The sequence below is a fragment of the Eriocheir sinensis genome, chromosome 46, assembly GCF_024679095.1.
Source record: "Eriocheir sinensis breed Jianghai 21 chromosome 46, ASM2467909v1, whole genome shotgun sequence".
Lineage (NCBI taxonomy): Eukaryota > Metazoa > Arthropoda > Malacostraca > Decapoda > Varunidae > Eriocheir > Eriocheir sinensis.
In genome coordinates, this window is record NC_066554.1 from 590,499 (window position 1) to 611,933 (window position 21,435).

The 21,435-nt window shown below is 43.5% G+C and overlaps 1 protein-coding gene across 1 annotated transcript in view; it reads left to right on the forward strand.

Moving 5' to 3' along the window:
- Window positions 1-1,580: 1,580 nt before the first annotated feature.
- LOC126980965 (glutamate receptor ionotropic, delta-2-like) overlaps window positions 1,581-21,435 on the forward strand; it is a 104,672-nt gene continuing 84,817 nt past the window's right edge. The window contains exon 1 of the mRNA XM_050831452.1: window positions 1,581-1,809. The gene's annotated coding sequence lies outside the window, so the exon portion shown is untranslated. The remainder of the gene's footprint in view (window positions 1,810-21,435) is intronic.

Below are 21,435 nucleotides of genomic sequence, written 5' to 3' on the forward strand. Positions count from 1 at the left end.
GTTTCTTTAACCTTCAATCACTCTCTCTGCCATTGCTCAAAAGTTTGTTTCCAAAGGAAACACTCGCTGCAGCAAGAAAACGTTCTCCTGCGAAATTAAGATACCAAACCAGCATGATGAAGTGGAAGAAAATTAGCAAGAACGACAGGCACAGTGATGGACATCTCCATAATGCAATTTAGTTTATCGACTTTTGTGACGTCCTCCTTGTCAACAATAACTAAAGTGTGTGTGTGTGTGTGTGTGTGTGTGTGTGTGAGAGAGAGAGAGAGAGAGAGAGAGAGAGAGAGAGAGAGAGAGAGAGATTTAGATAGATAGATGGATACACAGACCACTCAGACTATACGGTCCGTAGGTGGTCTGTCCCTACCTAACTAAATTACTCAAATCAAATGGCCATCAAGACTTTACATTTCTATTTCTGCGAATATTTAGGTGAAGGAAGTGGTGGTCAAGTTTGGTTTTAAATGAACCACTCGTTGCTCTGCACCACTGAAGGTTGTAGTTTATTCCATTTTCGTGCTATAACGTTGGCGAAAAATACTTGGTGCAGTCTGATTTTATTTGTTTACAGTTCATGCTGTGCCATAATTTCTCGTTCGAAACGCATCATCAATCATAAACAATTTGGATTTGTCCATATTCGTAAAGCCATCGAATATGAGAAACTGTCATTGCATGGTTTGTTGCGCAAGGAGGGAGGTCATCTTTGTTGGCCTACGTTGAACGTGTAGTTTAGCAATGTCCTTCGTATGGTGGGTAGTCCAACACTGTGCCACATAATCCAAGTGGGGTCTGACTAAATTATTGAATAGTTGTTGTAATACATCCTAACTTTTGAGTGAAAACAGTATTTCGCTTTTTGTTTCTTTAAGTAGAATAGGACATAATTGTTTGGTTCTGGACTTTTATTTGATTTAAGGGATTGAAGTGAATAAGACTTCTTCGGTAGTTATTTCAAAGATAGGTAAGATCAGAGTTGGCTTTCACAGACTACGCTGGTAACAGGCCTCGATTCAGTTTCATCCAGTAGTCGCTAGTTCGGCTCGAAGTCATCCCAGCGATACCCCACGATCCTGCAAAGGCACTTGGTACCAAAGACATCAAGACGCCTCTCCAAATCACTATTCACTGTCCATATTTCACAGTCGTACAGTAAGTTACGGAGCACAAGGGAATTAAAGTTTCGAATATTTGTCCACGTGCATAGGTATCGACACAAGTTGTAAATGAAGTCAACTTGACTGTATGATTGCGAAGAGAGGAATAGAGAAAACACTGATGATGGTAGTAGAAGGCACATAGCCGACCCTCCCTACGACCATAGGCCTGAGCCAGCAAGTGCCACCTCAACCTTGATAATAAGACGATCGCACGTTTCCCGTATCTTCCGTATCCCGCTCCCCGTTAAACTTTAGTATGTATCATGGTTGGTATGTGTCGCTTGCTGGTTTTGTCTGTGAGGTGTTGCAATAGCAGATGTTAGTGATAATGTTTATCATATGTGAGGTATCTTGATCTCATCTGTCAAGTGGCACTGTGACCTTTCCCCTCAGAGTTACAAACAAACATGTGGGATTCGTTCCAATACCCACGCCGCCCCTAGGCCGGGAATGAGCGGGAAAAGCACTGGAAGAAGCAGAACAGACCCAGCCCCGACAGAGACGAGACGTGTGCTCGTCTCCTAGAGATACAATAAGCAAGGAGACGGGTCATGAGAGCCAAGGGGATTGAACCCGTGTGCTAGACAGCGACGAGCCAACTGTGAAAGGAGCCTAGCCGTTGAGTTTTGAAGAAGGACACGTTTTGGTATGTTAATAGTTGTATTATCCTTTTAAATATTAATATATATTTTCTTAAGTAATAATAACTCATATTTGACAATTAAACATTTACATGGTTGGGTTCGATGACGCTGGTTTTACCATGGCCTGCATGCCCCAGCCCGCATTCTGATTTGGGCTAATATCGTCTGGTGATTTGCTCTTTTAGATTTGATTAGGCAAATGTCTCCCGGTGAGAGCCTTGGAGCTTGTTAGCCGATCTGTGGAACTTTGCTTCCCTCATCCCACTTGTTCATAGAGGGACAGTAACCACTCCTTGTCAGCGGAAAAATCCTTCGGATCAAATAGGGTTCGAACTTCAGGTTGTCATGCCGGACCATGATGAGGCAGAGACTTAGTCTACTGAGCACCGGGTGTGGTGTGTGTATGTGAGTGTGCTGTTTATTTTCCTTTATGTATTTTTCAAGTAGATCTTAGGAATCAAGCCTCCGCTTAATTTTTTTTAGGTGTTGCCAAAAGTGCCGGTAGGCTCTCTTGAGGGGTCTCTTCGACGACCCCAGCCAGTTAGTGGCGCAGGCAAATTATTAAACTGGCTGACGTTTTAATGACTCTTGCTTGGCCCATAATGTCCCCCGGTGCTCTTCTCGACCGAAGTCGCTCATGTTACGGTTGATTGAAGATCTGGGGAGCATGTGGGAAATCTTCCGTCACTCGGGGATGGTTGAAAATTGTCAGCGTGCATCGGCGGGACTGGAACCTTCTCGAGTTCACCATTGCTAGAATGTAGAAAAGTCAGTGTGAAAAGATACGAGAAGAACTTCGTTTGACTCGAGGTTTTGATTTTATCTCTCGATTGGGAGCCGAGTATACTAACTAATGCGTCATTAAGGTTGTGTGTGTGTGTGTGTGTGTGTGTGTGTGTGTGTGTGTGTGTGTGTGTGTGTGTGTGTGTATTGGCATTACTGCAATGACATAACCTTGATAGATGGATATATACTAGTATACTAGTGAGACTTCACACACACACACACACACACACACACACACACACACACACTATAATGAGCTTTGGTATTAGAAAAAAACGTTCAATTGTGTGAAGGGGTTTGCCTTTACGACATTATCATTTCCTCCGGGCCGCATAAGGCTGGGCACAGGGAACAGACTTGCGAGGATCGATCACCGTTATCTTATCAGCCGGGCGGGACTGGAGGTGGAGGTGATGGAGGACGAGACACTTGCTTTGTTTGTTTTTGTGTTACTCGCGTCGGTGTCTGAGAATATTCACACTACCTCACTGAGACTCATCATCGAGTTACCACACACATTTTGACTTCCACCATCCACTCCTCTGAGTCTAAAAGAAATCTCTCGCTCCCCCCCCCCCCCCCCCATTGTTCCGCCACTACCTATGGAGCAACTAGAAACTCCTCCACTCTGTAACCGCTCCTTCATCTCAACCGACTGCCCCACGCCCCCTCCACCCCCACCGGCAGCCGGTGCTGGCAGTTGGGTGGCAGCGGTGAGGTGAGATGAGGGGGCGAGCTCGTCATTGAGCGTTCCAAGGAACCAACCCTCCTTGCCCTTACACTGTTGTCCACGAGCCTCTCCCGCACCGCTTAATGTTGTCCTCTAGTAGCGCCTCAGTCACCCTTGTCCTCCTTACTGCTCTCGTCCTGTCCCTCGTGGTTATGAAACGCCGTAAAGTGGATCCAGAAAGAGCAGCCAAAAGAGAATAGAGTAAAGACGAAGGAAGGTTGTGGATAAAGCGGAGTGGAGGTGGTAATTCCTCGCCCGGCTGGACTGGCGGTGGGCTATCCTGGGCAAACCAACCTGTTCGATAGGTTTATGGTTGGTGAGGGAACCAGCGGTAAGGAGGGAGGAGGGAGAGATGAGAGGACACGAAGGGCGAGAGCTGGAGGGGAGCCAATGGTCGTTGGAAAGTGGGAGGAAAAGGTGCAGGGGGGTGGGATGGAGCAAAGGGAAGGAAAGGAAGGGAAGATGGGATGGTCGGGAAAGGAAGGAAAGTAATGGGAGAAGATAGGAAACGAAGGAAATGTTATAGGAGTGTGAGGAATGTAGGATGCGGGAAGAAAGCAAAGATTAGGCAGCCAGGCAGATGGGCGCATGTTTAAGCCAACGTCGTGAAACGAAGGCAAGAGAGGAAAACTTTTCTGCTTTAACACACACTCCATCCAAACAACTCGAATACAGTATAGCTTCAAAAGAATGAAAGAAACAAAAGATAAGAATAACCTGTGAGTCAACAACATAAAGAAACAGGAGCTAAACGGCTTTTACGTCCAAACAAACGCATAATAACCAAAACATGCAGTATGATATCAAAGTTTAGTTCGGACTGCTCAACTCTGGAGGCCAAAGGTTCACCGCAGCACCCGCCTTCCCCCAAGCCGCGGTGTGGGGGTGTGTGGATCCTTGTCTACCCGCCCGTCTGTCTGCTCGCCCGTTTGCCCCCTACCTGTCCATGGCCTTACGTGCCGTGCGTATTATTAGCATCTGCATGTCTCACTGCGGTCTGGCTTTTATTTCTTAGCTCTTCCTCCTTAGTAAATTCTTATTTATTTGTTTATTTTTGGTTTACATGTGCAGGTTTACTTTTCATCTATGACTGTTGGTCTCTCTCTCTCTCTCTCTCTCTCTCTCTCTCTCTCTCTCTCTCTCTCTCTCTCTCTCTCTCTCTCTCTCTCTCTCTCTCTCTCCCCTACTTCATTCATGCATACATGGTTCTCTCTCGATATCCTCAATGCGTCACTGCATCTCAAGTGGTCCTGTCATCACACTTACAAGCGTGCCGAAGATTGCAGAGGCAACAAGGAATATTTACATCGGAGGTGTTAAATTTCCGGTGTGTGTGTGTGTGTGTGTGTGTGTGTGTGTGTGTGTGTGTGTGTGTGTGTGTGTGTGTGCTGAATGATCAAAATTAGGCCCATAACTTACTACTATGGGTACTATTCTCCTCTTGAAATAAATAAATGCGTTAGAAAGTTGCAGACCGTAGATGAGACGTGTTTTCAAAGCAGGTGTGTGGTGAGTAGAATTTCAAAGTGAAAGTCGGAGGGACAGCCAAGACCAGGGCCGAGGAAGGTGGGAATACATTACCGGACGCAAGTCAGAGAGAGAGAGAGAGAGAGAGAGAGAGAGAGAGAGAGAGAGAGAGAGAGAGAGAGAGAGAGAGAGAGAGAGAGAGAGAGAGAGAAACACCCACCCACCCGCCCGCCCACACACACACACACACACACTTTGCCGTGAACACATGTATATGAGCATTGTTATTTCCTCCTCCTCCAACGGTGCATCACGGTGGAGGAAATGAGGAAATGCCGCGGGAGGATCCGTTTACTCATCCGAAGCTCTCCCCGCCGTCACCAGCATGCTCCACCCGCCTCTCACACCCACACACACACACCATGACACCCTCCCACATCCAGGACACTCACCCATATCATTGCCTCACCTCACTCCCCCCAACCCAGCCCACCTCCTCCCAACCCAGCCCATGCACCTCACCTCCCCTACGACCACCGTCACCCCACAGCACTGAGCTGGCTTGTTGGTAATGACACATGTGCCGCCACGCTAACGTTTGGCCCCTCAAGTCTGAAGCAATATATAATGGACACGTGCGGGGAAAAACTTAACCCGGTAGCTGCGGGGTCATGTTTGTTAGGTTAGGTTAGGTTAGGTTAAGCTAGGTTACGTTAGGTTAAGCTAGGTTACGTTAGGTCTCTAAGCAAGGTCTCTAAGCAAAATAATGAGAAAGAATCATCACTCACGCAAACGATTTCATAATATATATCAACGCATATGTCATCAGTTTATGCATGGCAGAAATTTGGCCCATCGTTGGTACACGGTAAAGCCACAAATTTGGCCCGTCGCTGCTACCGGGTTAAATTAATGCTTTTATGGGTTTCCGCGCAAATACACGTGAGCACACAAACACACACACAAACAAGAAAAAAAAGACGGTGATGTCATTACTCTTAAAGTTCGTGTGTGCGTTAGCGTGTGTATAAAATTAACCAAGGTCTGATTCTGTGTCTGACCACGCGACGGAGATCGATCCTCAGAATTGATAGATCTCTGAGTACGGCATTTATTTTTAGTGTGTGTGTGTGTGTGTGTGTGTGTGTGTGTGTGTGTGTGTGTGTGTGTTGCCTCTTTTATAACCTATTTGAATTTTATGGGTTTAAGTCAAACTGTAAATGTCACTAATTTTAGCACATTTTATCGTATAATTTCTCAAACATGTGCGACATACTCCGCGCATTTGTTCATTTACAAATTGAATTTTTCATATAATTTATATGTACAAAATTACCACCAGCGTTAGACATGATGGGTATTGCGTCTTCGCGTTCCTTTGATAGTTTTAAATCTTGAAATGCTACACTAATACATTGTGCATCATGTAAAACCTTGCGTGTTTCTCGTAACGTGAGAAATGGCAATGTTTTAGATGATTTTCTGTTGCGTCACATTCATGGTTTGTCCCAAAACCATTTAACTGGCTTGTTTATCAGCTATTTTTCCTTGTGGCTGTGTGAAAGAGAAGTGAAATGAGTGAGGTGATTAGAGTGACAAGTGAGCTATGTGTGGTTGTGGGAGTGGTGGACAGATAGCTGGGCGGGGTGAGGCGGGAGCGTCGAGAAGGGGCGGAGAGGACATGGAGGAGAAGGGGCGGAGAGGACATGGAGAAGGGGCGGAGGGATAGAAAGAAGAGAGGGAGGTCAAGGAACAAGAGGGAAAATGCGAAAAGGAGATATACTAATGCAATACTCGTAAACACATCAGTCGTGTAGATATGGGAAACGAAAATGAAGAGGACAAGGCAATTGGATAGTTCTGAAGAGAAAAAAATACTGCGAGAAAAATAAACTAAAATGAAGTAAATTGAGGAAAAAATATGAAACTGAAATAGGAGGTTAATGAAGGACAAGGATAATGATAAAGGGGGAAAGGTAAACACTAAGGAAACATGGAAACATGGATACATAGAATAGCAGTCAACAGAAAGTCTGCTGGCTTATAACGAGGCTGCCTGCATGTAGTCAAGCACGTTAGAGATCTACGGACAGATTAAAGGACCTGTTGTAGGTGCATGCCGGATTTGTTTAGCTCATTCCTGACCTAACAAAGTAACGCTCAGTCCAATCTTTAAAGTTGGTCATTTTCTCAATACCTACTGCAGGAAGGTTTGTTCCATCGGCTGATTCGCTTCGAGAATAAACTCCTGCTAATGTCTGTACTGCATCGCCTCACTCGAAACGGCAGACCATTTTATCTAGTTATCAAGTTAGTTTGGAGCTAAGAAACTTTGGAGTGATCGGCGTTACTTAATGTATTCAGGTATTTGAAGACATGCGTCAAAACCCCTTGTTATCGTTTCTTTCCTGTTATAGAGAGGTTGACTGGCTTGAGGTGTATTTCATACGGCTGCGCCATCAACCATGATATCAATTTCGTAGCGCCTCGCTGCATTTTTTTCGAGAAATTCGATTCCCTTCTTGCAATTAAGGGACCACAACTCCACTTTGTATTCTAGGTGAGGCTTCTCTACTTTAATGTAATCTCTAAGTTCACTCCGTACGGATGTTTAACTACGCACGCTCAGATACAAATGTGACACCTGTTGTCGATGATTTGAGTTACAGCGGATCTCTGCTAAACGCATTTTTGGTCACATAATCCTTTGTATTGTGTCAACGCTACGGCTTGGCTGGTGAAGGAGGAGGAAGAAGGGTAGGAGGAGGCACACAAGAAGAGGAAGGAGGAGGAGGAAGAAGAAAAGGAACACAAAGAAACACAAAGGAAGAACAAACAAAAGCAGACTTTATGGTCCTTACGAGGCTGTTTGTGACAAGCTACACTAACTATCTAATCAAAGGTGGAAGATGAAGGACAACAAAGGCGAAGGCTCCTCCCCACCCCCCATCCCTCCAGCCAAAGCTGGCAGGAAAGGAAAAAGAACCATGCAGCATGGAAAAACTGCATGGAAATTATGTAGGAAAGAGGAAAGGACTACCATAACTGCTACCACTAACCGGGCGATAAAAACGGACTAGGATACCAGTATTCGAAAGAACTTAACGTTATTACGACAATGAGTAATATCTTAGTTGCTGGTTGGATTCAAAATACTTGTCTAATCTATTCTTGAAGGCCGTAACTGTTGTACTATCAACGACATCACAGGGTAGAGAATACCAAACTAGATGGGGTCGAACCAGCGAATTGTACAGTTTTAATATTACTTTTTCCGATTTATTATTAAAGACTCGTCCGATGAAGCCAACCAATTTGTTTGCGGTTTTAACTACCTCTGAACAATGCTAACTGGGCCTTAAATCGCTTGATATAATAATTCCAAGATCCTTTTCTTTACTTACTGCAGAAAGTTGTTGGCCATTCATTACGTACTGAACGCGATTGTTGTTTCCGATGTGTAACACTTTACATTTGTCAACGTTAAATTTCATTTGCCATTAATTGGCCCAACGTGCAAGTCGATCTAGATCTGATTGTAATGCTTCTTCGTCGAGTGTCGTAATTACCTTACTTGCGATTTTTGTGTCATCAGCAAACTTTAATACTTTGCAAGTATCGATATCATTAACATAAATTAAGAAGAGCATGGGACCAAGCACTGATCCTTGAGGAGGAGGAGGAGGAGGAGGAGGAGGAGGAGGAGGAGGAGGAGGAGGAGAAGGAGGTAACCAAGAAGATGAGTGGAGGAGGGGAAGGAGGAGGTAAGCAAGAATGAGAGGGAAGGAAATGGTAGGTGAGATGGGTGAGGGGGAAAAGGAGGAAAGTATGGAGCAGGATGGGAAGGTGGAGGTGAACCAGGAGGAGGGTTATTAGATAGAAGAAGAAGAGGAGGAGGAGGAGGAGGAGCAGGAGGAGGAGGATAAGGAGAGGTGGGAGGAGGAGGAGGGCTGGGTCGCCATGATGAAGTACCCAGACTTCCCAACCTGTTACCTCGGCCCGGACAAACCTTCAAGGCCACCCAGAAGACAATAACAAAAAAACTATATTACCATCCTATCCGGGAGGGAGGAGCGCCAGAGTCCAGTTCTCCCGTAATGATCGTCTTTGGAGAAGTGTCTGGGTGCCGCCGTGGTCTAATGAGCTGGGAGTCGGGTACTTGAGTGATTTAGAAATAGAAGAACAGAGTATGGCAAAAGAAATGGGAACAAGAAGGAGTAAGGAAGGAAGAGAAACCAGAAAATGAGAACCAAGGAGAATGTGGATGGGGTGGAGGAAGGATGGCTGACGAAATGAGGAGGGAGATAAGGGAGCCAAAAGTTGGTGAGGGCATTGGAACGTGTAACCCTCACGAACCCTTGTGTAGCGCTCAGCAGAACAAGGGATGGAGAAGCTCAGTCACGTAAATGTAAGAGAGTGGAGAGTCGGAATAGATGGAAGGTTGTAAAAGGCCCGCGAAGTAAGAAGTGAGCATGAGAGACGAGAGAAGTAAGTCATGCGGCGAGCAAGATCGTGGCCAGCAGAGCAGGACTGGCAGTCACGGGAAGGAGGAGGGAGGTGCTGCGGGTGGAAGAGAAGAGCTGTGGGTGTTTCAGAGGGGGAAGAGTCTAGTGTGTAGGAGCATGAAGGTGGAGGATATATGGGAGTTCTCTGAGTGTTGGTGTGTGAGCTTATCATGACGAGAGTGATTGAGTGGGAGGGAGTAAGGAGGGAGGGCTTGTGTAGCGAATATACATGGTGTGTGTGTGTGTGTGTGTGTGTGTGTGTGTGTGTGTGTGTGTGTGTGTGTGTGTGTGTAATTCACCACGGCCTGATCACGAGTTGGACTCGCTTTCGCCAGCAGGTACCCTCACGACGTGAGCAAGTGCTCATTATTGTCGATATCTGGGTACTGCCAGGACCTCACACACCCCATCCCCCTTGCTCAAAGGGGGACAGTAACCACTCCTAGTCAACGGATAAAATACGGCCTGAGCGGGGCTCGAACTGACGCCTGTTTGGCCATGAAGCCTTGCAGCGCGGTGCTCTTACCGATTGAGCTATCGGAGTGGTGTGTGTGTGTGTGTGTGTGTGTGTGTGTGTGTGTGTGTGTGTGTGTGTGTGTGTGTGTGTGTGTGAGAGAGAGAGAGAGAGAGAGAGAGAGAGAGAGAGAGAGAGAGAGAGAGAGAGAGAGAGAGAGAGAGAGAGAGAGAGAGAGAGAGAGAGAGAGAGAGAGAGAGAGAGAGAGAGAGAGAGAGAGAGAGAGAGAAAGGAGGAGGAGGAGGAGGAGGAGGAGGAGGGATACAGACAGTTGTAGAGGCCCTTCGACCTAGAGGGACGGAAGACAATGTGTGTGAGGGGAAGGAGGGTGCTTTTGTCTGAGGGCAAGTGTGAAAAGGGAAAATGTATGAGTCTTAGTGGGAACGATGGTGTGGTGAGGGCGAGCAGTGGTGGTGTGTGTGCTACAGAGTGTGTCAGATTTTGTGATTAATCGAGTGCGTGCAAAGGTGAGTGGTGACAATGTGAGAGTGCGATCGTGTGTGTGTGTGTGTGTGTGTGTGTGTGTGTGTGTGTAAGTACATGTAAGCATTTTTTGATACTGCTTCGAGGGTTAAGTTGAGGACTCTGAGGATATACTACACCTGCGCACAACTCAACAGCCCGCAATGGCAAGATGGCCGGCGGTGTGCCACATGGAAGAGGAAACAACAACCCCCTATTTTTGCAGGCCGTTCTGCAATCCGTCACTGAGCAAGTTGGACCACTTAGATTACACGGCGCCGGGAATTAGAGTAGAAGTGCCAGGAGGACTGCCAAGACCCGGCGCACTATAAGATGGAGCAAAACGTGGGATCGAAGGGAAGGGCGCGTCAGTCTGGCTATTTTGAGGCTGCAGCATTGTTTTGCCTTCGTGGGTGAGACACGCCGTGACTAGCCGTCCACCACCCGCTGAGCCTGAGCCAGGAGAGAAAAGGCGACTGGTGTGGCGTGTGTGTGTGTGTGTGTGTGAGAGAGAGAGAGAGAGAGAGAGAGAGAGAGAGAGAGAGAGAGAGAGAGAGAGAAGAAAAATAAGTTATTTGCCACAATGGTCAGCGATGGTGATTCGAGATGGGAAAGGTTAATAGCATCATTCCGAAAGAAGAAAATATCAGCCACACAGCCGCTACATTCACGCAGCCATTCAGTCGTGTGAGGTTTGAATTAAAATCCTTCGGGAGGCTTTAAATCAAGGCTTAAGGAAAATTATAAATGTAAAATTCTCAAGCTCAACCTCCTCCTGCATGGTAGAGGAAAAGAGGTAGAGACGTAGAGGCGCGTACATAAATGACGCTGTAATCACTATTTTCTGATGTCAAAGTAATGTTCCTTCTCAAAGGCGCACTATCTCCTTTCCGTTCCTCTTATACCTGTGGCGGCTATAATTCACTATTTTGGGAATCACGACCCTCCCTCAGCCAGATCAGCACACTCCCTCAGGGCTTTATCTTAGGCATTCATTTGTTGGCCAGCCATGGAGCGATGAATGAAGATCTGAACAAGTGGATGTCAGCTCTTCGTCGACACTAAACCCTGCGAGGCTGAGATCAAGGTAAAGAGAATTCTCTTCACCTTTGCTGAGAGGTAGGGGCGGCGCATCACCCGCCAGCGACGACCCCATCCTTATCACTGAATGAATAATGGTTATGAAAACAGATTTTTTTTGGGGGGGAAGGAGACAACGTCTCTCTCTCTCTCTCTCTCTCTCTCTCTCTCTCTCTCTCTCTCTCTCTCTCTCTCTCTCTCTCTCTCTCTCTCTGCATCCATACATCCATACACCCATAAAGATAGAGATAGATAGATAAATAGATATGTAGATAGATAAATGGATGGATTGACATAGGTCGACGAGCGGTTAGATGCTATCTAGATAATTACACTGATAGACAGACACACATATATTGATTGGATGACTCAACGGCCGTGGGATTCATTATTTACCTGCAAAATACACAAATAGATTGGGATACCTGCGGTGGTAGATATACTGGTGAGTAGTAACAAATGTACGGAAGTGGGGGACTGGAAGTGGGGGACTGGAAGTGGGGTTGGGGGTGAGCAGGGGTTACGGGAGTGGGGGTAATTTGCGGGGGGGTTACGGAAGAGGGGGTATCTGGACCCCCCCCCCCATCTCTTTTACCTTTTCACCCCCCCCCCCCTCACCCGCAATCGGACTAGCGGCCGGAAGCGGGCGGGGGACGGGCGTAGGGGGGCCCGGCAGGGAGGGGGTGACAGGAAAGGATACTTGTAGGTTTAAGATAAGATCTTTCTTTGACCCTCGAATGACCACGAGATTATACTCACGGAAAAGGTTAAGGACATTAGGTTAATGACCAGTCTGAAATATGAATTTACTCTCAAATGCAAGTCCGAAAATAAAATAAAAATCGCCATTGAACGTAAGACTCGATAAATTATTTAAGTTTTGCTGGATGTATTGTATCATTATCTTCTTATTTCTCATTTCTCAACTTGTTTCTTCTTATTTCTTTCCTCAACTTATATATATTTTTTTTTACTCCGGTTTTTTGGTGCCATCTAACCCTAAACACTGCAGCACCAAGTCTTTTTTTCTGATTTTGCATTAATTAATGTCTTATATCTCATTTCTTAACTTCTTTCTTATTATTTCTTTTCTCAACTTGCATTTCTTTATATTTTCTGCATGCTCTTCGATGTCATATGACCTTAGGCGTTGCCGCATCAATTTACCTTTTCCGTGAAAAGGGATCGTAATGTGTGTGTGTGTGTGTGTGTGTGTGTGTGTGTGTTTTCCATTCCCTCAGATTCTTTAGAAATCTGCGGCTATCTCGAAATTTTGTGTGCCATCTTTTTAGCCGATTATATGCTCGAAGCGGAATTTAGTGAGGATTCTTATGGTATCTTCAAATTCCTCATACGTCTATTAGTTCCCGAGTTACACCGAGAAAACTGATTTTTTTCTCTCGGTAGGGGTGCCCAGCAGGGAGGGAGGGGGTGACGGAGAAGGGATACTTGAAGGGTTAAGATAAGATCTTTCTTTGACCCCCGAATGACCACGAGATTATAATCACGGAAAAGGTTAAGGACATTAGGTTAATGACCAGTCTGAAATATGAATTTACTCTCTAATGCAAGTCCGAAAATAAAATAAAAAATCGCCATTGAACGTAAGACTCGATAAATTATTTAAGTTTTTGCTGGATGTATTGTATCATTATCTTCTTATTTCTCATTTCTCAACTTGTTTCTTCTTATTTCTTTCCTCAACTTATATATATTTTTTTTTACTCCGGTTATTTGGTGCCATCTAACCCTAAACACTGCAGCACCAAGTCTTTTTTTTTCTGATTTTGCATTAATTAATGTCTTATATCTCATTTCTTAACTTCGATGTCATATGACCTTAGGCGTTGCCGCATAGAATTTACATATTTCCGTGAAAAGGGATCGTAATGTGTGTGTGTGTGTGTGTGTGTGTGTGTGTGTGTGTGTGTGTGTGTTCCATTCCCCTCCGATTCTTGAGAAATCTGCGGCTAGCTCGAAATTTTGTGGGCCATCTTTTTTAGCCGATTATATGCTCCGAAGCGGAATTTAGTGAGGATTCTTATGGTATCTTCAAATTCCTCATACGTCTATTAGTTCCCGAGTTACACCGAGAAAACTGAATTTTTTTTCTCTCGTCAGAGTAGCTTAACAAATAAAAATCACTCATTAATTAATGTCTTATATCTCATTTCTTAACATATTTCTTCTTATTTCTTTTCTCAACTTGCATTTCTTTATATTTTCTGCCTGCTCTTCGGTGTCATATGACCTTAGACGTTGCCGCATCGAGTTTACCTTTTTCCGTGAAAAAGGGATCGTAATGTGTGTGTTTGTGTGTGTTTGTGTTTGTGTGTGTGTGTGTGTGTGTTTTCCATTCCCCTCCGATTCTTGAGTAATGTGCGGCTATCTCGAAATTTTTTGGGCCATCTTTTTAGCCGATTATATGCTCGAAGCGGAATTTAGTGAGGATTCTTATGGTATCCTCAAATTCCTCATACGTCTATTAGTTCCCGAGTTACACCGAGAAAACTGATTTTTTTCTCTCGTCAGAGTAGCATAACAAATAAAATCACTCATTAATTAATGTCTTATATTTCATTTCTTAACTTATTTCGTCTTATTTCTTTTCTCAACTTGCATTTCTTTATATTTTCTGCCTGCTCTTCGGTGTCATATGACCTTAGACGTTGCCGCATCGAGTTTACTTTTTTCCGTGAAAAAGGGATCGTGTGTGTGTGTGTGTGTGTGTGTGTGTGTGTGTGTGTGTGTGTGTGTGTGTGTGTGTGTGTGTGTGTGTGTGTTCCATTCCCCTCTGATTCTTGAGAAATCTGCTGCTTGCTCAAAATTTTGTGTGCCAACTTTTTTAGCCGAATATATGCTCCGAAGCGGAATTTAGTGAGGATTCTTATGGTATCTTCAAATTCCTCATGCGTCTATTAGTTCCCGAGTTACACCGAGAAAACTGAATGTTATTCTCTCGTCAGAGTATCCTAACAAATAAAAATCGCTCAGAGCTCCTCATCTACGTTCCTTAGAAAGATTGCCATATGTTACTATTGAAACTTATCCCAACAACTGCAAATTTGACGCACTTTCATCGAAAACTTAATGTTTAATAATTTTTTATTTACTTTTATGGCGCGTTTCGCGTCATCGTCCGCCAGAACCTTTTACCCTTGATGACATGAAATGCGTCATCGTGCGCGAGAGGGTTAAATAAGTCAGATTTATCTCAAATTCACTGTCTGGGCAGACAAATATTCGGAAAAGAAGGCAAACCAGTTTGTAGATATATATAAATATGCCGTATATTCACGTCCTTATGGATATCTTCTTGTTGATTAGGGTTTAAATACTCCTGAATCCTACAGTTTCGCTCAAACATTGTTGGAGAGCCTCCCAGATGAACGCGTATTCAATGGTGAACTCCAGGAAAAAGGAACTCTTACGTTCTATACTCCCAACATAACGAACCCTATGGTTTAAGCTCTCAGCTACTTCTGATCTTACTCTCTTAAGCCTTTGCAGTTACTTTCTTAAACCATCGAAGCCCGCCTTCCTGAAGTCAGGTATTAAGTCTTGTTTCTGCTGACTCTATCCTCCCATTTAATATTAAATTTAATTTCCTTATGATCACTGTTACCTAATGAACCCCCAACCTCAATGTTGCTTATTATGTCCTCTTTATTAGTTAACAACAAATCCAAAATATTTTCTTCCCTCCTTCGCACTGTTTTGTATATAGAACGAACTTACATTAGCTGAACCCACACTCCTGGAAGAAGCTAAAATTTTCTAAAGGCTACAATAAAGTCAATATGACCGATGAAGATACGGCACGTCACAATGAACAAACTCACTGTCTTCTCTGTAAATACGGGTTTTAAAAAGGTAAAGGTAAAACATCATGACCATGAAAAATCAGGAAACAATTACATTGAAGCTTATTGTAATAGATGCAACCTTCAAATGAAAAAATCACAAATTGCAGCGTACTCTCATTGCACATTATGCGGATTACGACATGACGTTAATCCCGCGTGAATTAACGCTACCTGGCTTTGAAAATCAAACTAAGACCAAAACATTCAGTTCAGAAATACCATGAAGTCATCATAAATGACTTGAGATTTATTGACACGTATGTCTTTATGTCTGGTTCACTCGCGGCTTTAGCGAACCAATTCATCAGCACTGGGAACGAGCCCATGTGCACACAACAGATGTTGAAAGATGTGCCAGCACCTGCGTTACCATTATTGATCAAGGGAAAGCAGGTTTTTTGTTATGACTATATGGACTCGATGGAACGACTTTCTGAGACACGTCTTCCATCCCGCGAAGATTTTTCAATTCGCTTCAAGAAGCAGAACTTTCCGAAAGTGATTATAAACATGCTCAGAATGTTTGGAAAGTAGCTGGATGTCAGAGCCTGATGGACTATTTGTTGCTTTATGTAAAGTGGATGTTGGCCTTCTATGTGATGTCTTCCTAGAGGAGAGGTATTTTGAAAACACAGTGGAGGTTGGATATTGTAAATTATGTTAGCCTGCCAGGATTTGCCTATGACTCTTTTTGTTAAAAACACAGCAGGAATTAGAGATGCTTAGTAGCCCACATATATCATTGCATTCAAACAAATGTGCGTGGGGCTACACAAGTGTTGTCGTTTTGTACGCACCAATAACATCTACACGAACCCTCAGTTTAATCCAAAACATGATAGAAACACTTTCCTTTCATATCTTGACTTCAACAGTCTTTATCCCACTGTAATACAAGAGAAGTTACCATGTGGAGATATGAGAAAACTAGATGAGACAGAAATGCACTGTTTTGTGAGCGGGAGGGCTAGGTCAATCAAGAAACCGATGGAGATTTTGGATACATCATTCTGTTCAATACTGAGGCTGTCTCACGTGAAGTCATTGAGAAAACGGATGACCTCCACTGACCATCAGAAGACACAATATCATCAATAGAGATATATCGTCAGCCGCACACGAATGGTATGAAGAAGAAAACCGTCCAGTACCGTGTAAGAACATAAAACAGATTGGAACACATGTTGCTCAGGAGAAAATACTGTTTGCTCTGTCCCTCCTTAAACTGCTATTCAACTAGGCCGGGTTGTTAAAAAGTGCATGCTATTTATATGTTTAAGCAAAAGCACTTTCTTGCGGACTTCATTCAGGATAACATAGAAGCCCGCAAAAGTGCTACTTGCCCTATCAAGAAAACTGCAATCAAGTGTATTTCAAACAGCATTTTTGGTCGATACCTGATGAACGCGGCCAAATATAGTGAAGACATAGATATTGTCACCAACCGCGAAAAGTTTTTGAAGCTGGCCCGAAGTCCTTACTTTAAACGCGTTGTACCCCTCAATGATGGTCATGTAGTTGTAGTTCGCCATAAGAAATATTCACAGGAGAATCATCAAAACTACATTGGCTACTACGATCCTAAAGCTGTCCAAGCTGCGACTATATGATTTCTTTTACAGTATCATGAAGGCTCATTACGGGGATCGGGCGAAACTAGTGTATTGTGACACTGATTCCTTAATAACAGAAACTGAAACTCCTGATCTATTAACAGAGTACTCGCAGGAACCCTTTAAAAGCTATATAGACACAAGTAACTTTAGCTCCTCACATTCCTTGTACAACACAGACAACAAAGGCAAGCTCGGATTTCTCAAGTCTGAAGTGAGGGAAAGAACCATCTCAGAATTTGTAGGTGTAAGAACAAAGTGCTACTCCATCCCCATGGCAGACAGTGACCGGTTGAGTTCAGCTAAGAGCGTTCCAAAGCTCATAAAGAAAAAAAAAAATTGCTCATCAGCGATACAAAGACGTCCTATTCCAGAAGCAAACATTTACCTTTGGCTATCAGGGATTCACAGTGCGTAATGGACGAATGAGTACAGTAAAATATCCCAAGAGAGGGATATCTGTAGTTCAGGACAAAAGACACTGCTTTAGCACCTTGGAGTTACGACCTTACGTTCATCCGTATAAATCTACAGGGTAGAGGAGGAGGAAGAGAAGGAAGCTGTAATCATAATTTGACCAAATTCCAATAAACATTGAGTTTGTTTGACTTGTTTATATGTCCTTTATCAAAAAATGAATGAAAAAAACAATAATTGTCTTAAAATTTATTCGATTTGTGGAAACATGTAGACAAAACGCGTCTATGTTTCGATCTGGCTCATATAAAAAAAGAAAAAAAAAGACTCGCGAAATGTGCGCGGCGGCACCAGCGGGTCCTGCGGCGACATCATGCGACGACAGGATGCGACAGGATTGCGTGGGCTCGGGGCGGGGCGGGGCGGGGCGGGGCGGCAGCACTGGGGCTAGTGGTGGTGACGAGTGAGGTCCTGTATGGAGCCAGACCACTGATTTAAGCGTGTTATACAAACCACGATAAAGGAACTAGAAAATTATTTATGCTGAGAATAGCTTCGTGGAATGTAATACACTTCAATATGAAAAATCAATAAAGTCAATACTTACTTTTTATGAACACGTGTTAAATGTTTGATGTCATACGGGCATTATAAACTTGCTGTAAGCGAATCTCATCACGTGTTCATCATTCCTCGAATATTCGGTCTTGGAAAACTCCATACAAATTTTTCAAGAGTTTCTCTTACACCCAAGTGTGAAACATTGTAGGCAAAGTACACGACATAAGCCCCGCACACATCGCTTCGCGTGCTTTGAAGTCGAAATGCATTTTTATATATCCTGAGCCCAGGGTAAGCAATATATTTAAAATAATCAGAGTATAATTTGAGGTCGAGAGCATAACTATCTAAGAACACTATCATGTCCGGTTCATAGTAGAGACAAATCCAGTGTCTCATTTCTCTTTTAGAATAACTTGGTAGCGTGCTGCCGCGACGGCCCCGCCCCCGCCTTGAGCCCACGCAATCCTGTCGCATCCTGTCGTCGCATGATGTCGCCGCAGGACCCGCTGGTGCCGCCGCCGCACATTTCGCGAGTCTTTTTTTCTTTTTTAATGAGCCAGATCGAAACATAGACGCGTTTTGTCTACATGTTTCCACAAATCGAATAAATTTTAAGACAATTATTGTTTTTTTCATTCATTTTTTGATAAAGGACATATAAACAAGTCAAACAAACTCAATGTTTATTGGAATTTGGTCAAATTATGATTACAGCTTCCTTCTCTTCCTCCTCCTCCTCTACCCCTGTAGAATTATCTGGATGACCGTAAGGTCGTAACTCCAAGGTGCTAAAGCAGTGTCTTTTGTCCTGAACTACAGATATCCCTCTCTTGGGATATTTTACTGTACTCATTCGTCCATTACGCACTGTGAATCCCTGATAGCCAAAGGTAAATGTTTGCTTCTGGAATAGGACGTCTTTGTATCGCTGATGAGCAATTTTTTTTTTCTTTATGAGCTTTGGAACGCTCTTAGCTGAACTCAACCGGTCACTGTCTGCCATGGGGATGGAGTAGCACTTTGTTCTTACACCTACAAATTCTGAGATGGTTCTTTCCCTCACTTCAGACTTGAGAAATCGAGCTTGCCTTTGTTGTCTGTGTTGTACAAGGAATGTGAGGAGCTAAAGTTACTTGTGTCTATATAGCTTTTAAAGGGTTCCTGCGAGTACTCTGTTAATAGATCAGGAGTTTCAGTTTCTGTTATTAAGGAATCAGTGTCACAATACACTAGTTTCGCCCGATCCAGTAATGAGCCTTCATGATACTGTAAAAGAAATCATATAGTCGCAGCTTGGACAGCTTTAGGACGTAGTAGCCAATGTAGTTTGGATGATTCGCCTGTGAATATTTCTTATGGCGAACTACAACTACATGACCATCATTGAGGGGTACAACGCGTTTAAAGTAAGGACTTCGGGCCAGCTTCAAAAACTTTTCGCGGTTGGTGACAATATCTATGTCTTCACTATATTTGGCCGCGTTCATCAGGTATCGACCAAAAATGCTGTTTGAAATACACTTGATTGCAGTTTTCTTGATAGGGCAAGTAGCACTTTTGCGGGCTTCTATGTTATCCTGAATGAAGTCCGCAAGAAAGTGCTTTTGCTTAAACATATAAATAGCATGCACTTTTTAACAACCCGGCCTAGTTGAATAGCAGTTAAATGAGCGACAGAGCAAACAGTATTTTCTCCTGAGCAACATGTGTTCCAATCTGTTTTATGTTCTTACACGGTACTGGACGGTTTTCTTCTTCATACCATTCGTGTGCGGCTGACGATATATCTCTATTGATGATATTGTGTCTTCTGATGGTCAGTGGGAGGTCATCCGTTTTCTCAATGACTTCACGTGAGACAGCCTCAGTATTGCACAGAATGAGGTATCCAAAATCGCCATCGGTTGCTTGATTGACCTAGCCCCCTCCCGCTCAAAAACCAGTGCATTTCTGTCTCATCTAGTTTTCTCATATCTCCACATGGTAACTTCTCTTGTATTACAGTGGGATAAAGACTGTTGAAGTCAAGATATGAAAGGAAAGTGTTTCTATCATGTTTTGGATTAAACTGAGGGTTCGTGTAGATGTTATTGGTGCGTACAAAACGACGCACAACACTTGTGTAGCCCCCACGCACATTTGTTTGAATGCAATGATATATGTGTGGGCTACTAAGCATCTCTAATTCCTGCTGTGTTTTTAACAGAAAAGAGTCATAGGCAAATCCTGGCAGGCTAACATAATTTACAATATCCAACCTCCACTGGGTTTTCAAAATACCTCTCCGCTAGGAAGACATCACATAGAAGGCCAACATCCACTTTTACATAAAGCAACAAATAGTCCATCAGGCTCTGACATCCAGCTACTTTCCAAACATTCTGAGCATGTTTATAATCACTTTCGGAAAGTTCTGCTTCTTGAAGCGAATTGAAAAAATCTTCGCGGGATGGAAGACGTGTCTCAGAAAGTCGTTCCATCGAGTCCATATAGTCATAACAAAAAACCTGCTTTCCCTTGATCAATAATGGTAACGCAGGTGCTGGCACATCTTTCAACATCTGTTGTGTGCACATGGGCTCGTTCCCAGTGCTGATGAATTGGTTCGCTAAAGCCGCGAGTGAACCAGACATAAAGACATACGTGTCAATAAATCTCAAGTCATTTATGATGACTTCATGGTATTTCTGAACTGAATGTTTTGGTCTTAGTTTGATTTTCAAAGCCAGGTAGCGTTAATTCACGCGGGATTAACGTCATGTCGTAATCCGCATAATGTGCAATGAGAGTACGCTGCAATTTGTGATTTTTTTCATTTGAAGGTTGCATCTATTACAATAAGCTTCAATGTAATTGTTTCCTGATTTTCATGGTCATGATGTTTTACTCCTTTACCTTTTAAAACCCGTATTTACAGAGAAGACAGTGAGTTTGTTCATTGTGACGTGCCGTATCTTCATCGGTCATATTGACTTTATTGTAGCCTTTAGAAAATTTTAGCTTCTTCCAGGAGTGTGGGTTCAGCTAATGTAAGTTCGTTCTATATACAAAACAGTGCGAAGGAGGAAGAAAATATTTGGATTTGTTGTTAACTAATAAAGAGGACATAATAAGCAACATTGAGGTTGGGGGTTCATTAGGTAACAGTGATCATAAGGAAATTAAATTTAATATTAAATGGGAGGATAGAGTCAGCAGAAACAAGACTTAATACCTGACTTCAGGAAGGCGGGCTTCGATGGTTTAAGAAAGTAACTGCAAAGGCTTAGAGAGTAAGATCAGAAGTAGCTGAGAGCTTAAACCATAGGGTTCGTTATGTTGGGAGTATAGAACGTAAGAGTTCCTTTTTCCTGGAGTTCACCATTGAATCCGCGTTCCTCTGGGAGGCTCTCCAACAATGTTTGAGCGAAACTGTAGGGATTCAGGAGTATTTAAACCCTAATCAACAAGAAGATATCCATAAGGACGTGAATATACGGCATATTTATATATATCTACAAACTGGTTTGCCTTCTCTTTTCCGAATATTTGTCTGCCCAGACAGTGAATTTGAGATAAATCTGACTTATTTAACCCTCTCGCGCACGATGACGCATTTCATGTCATCAAGGGTAAAAGGTTCTG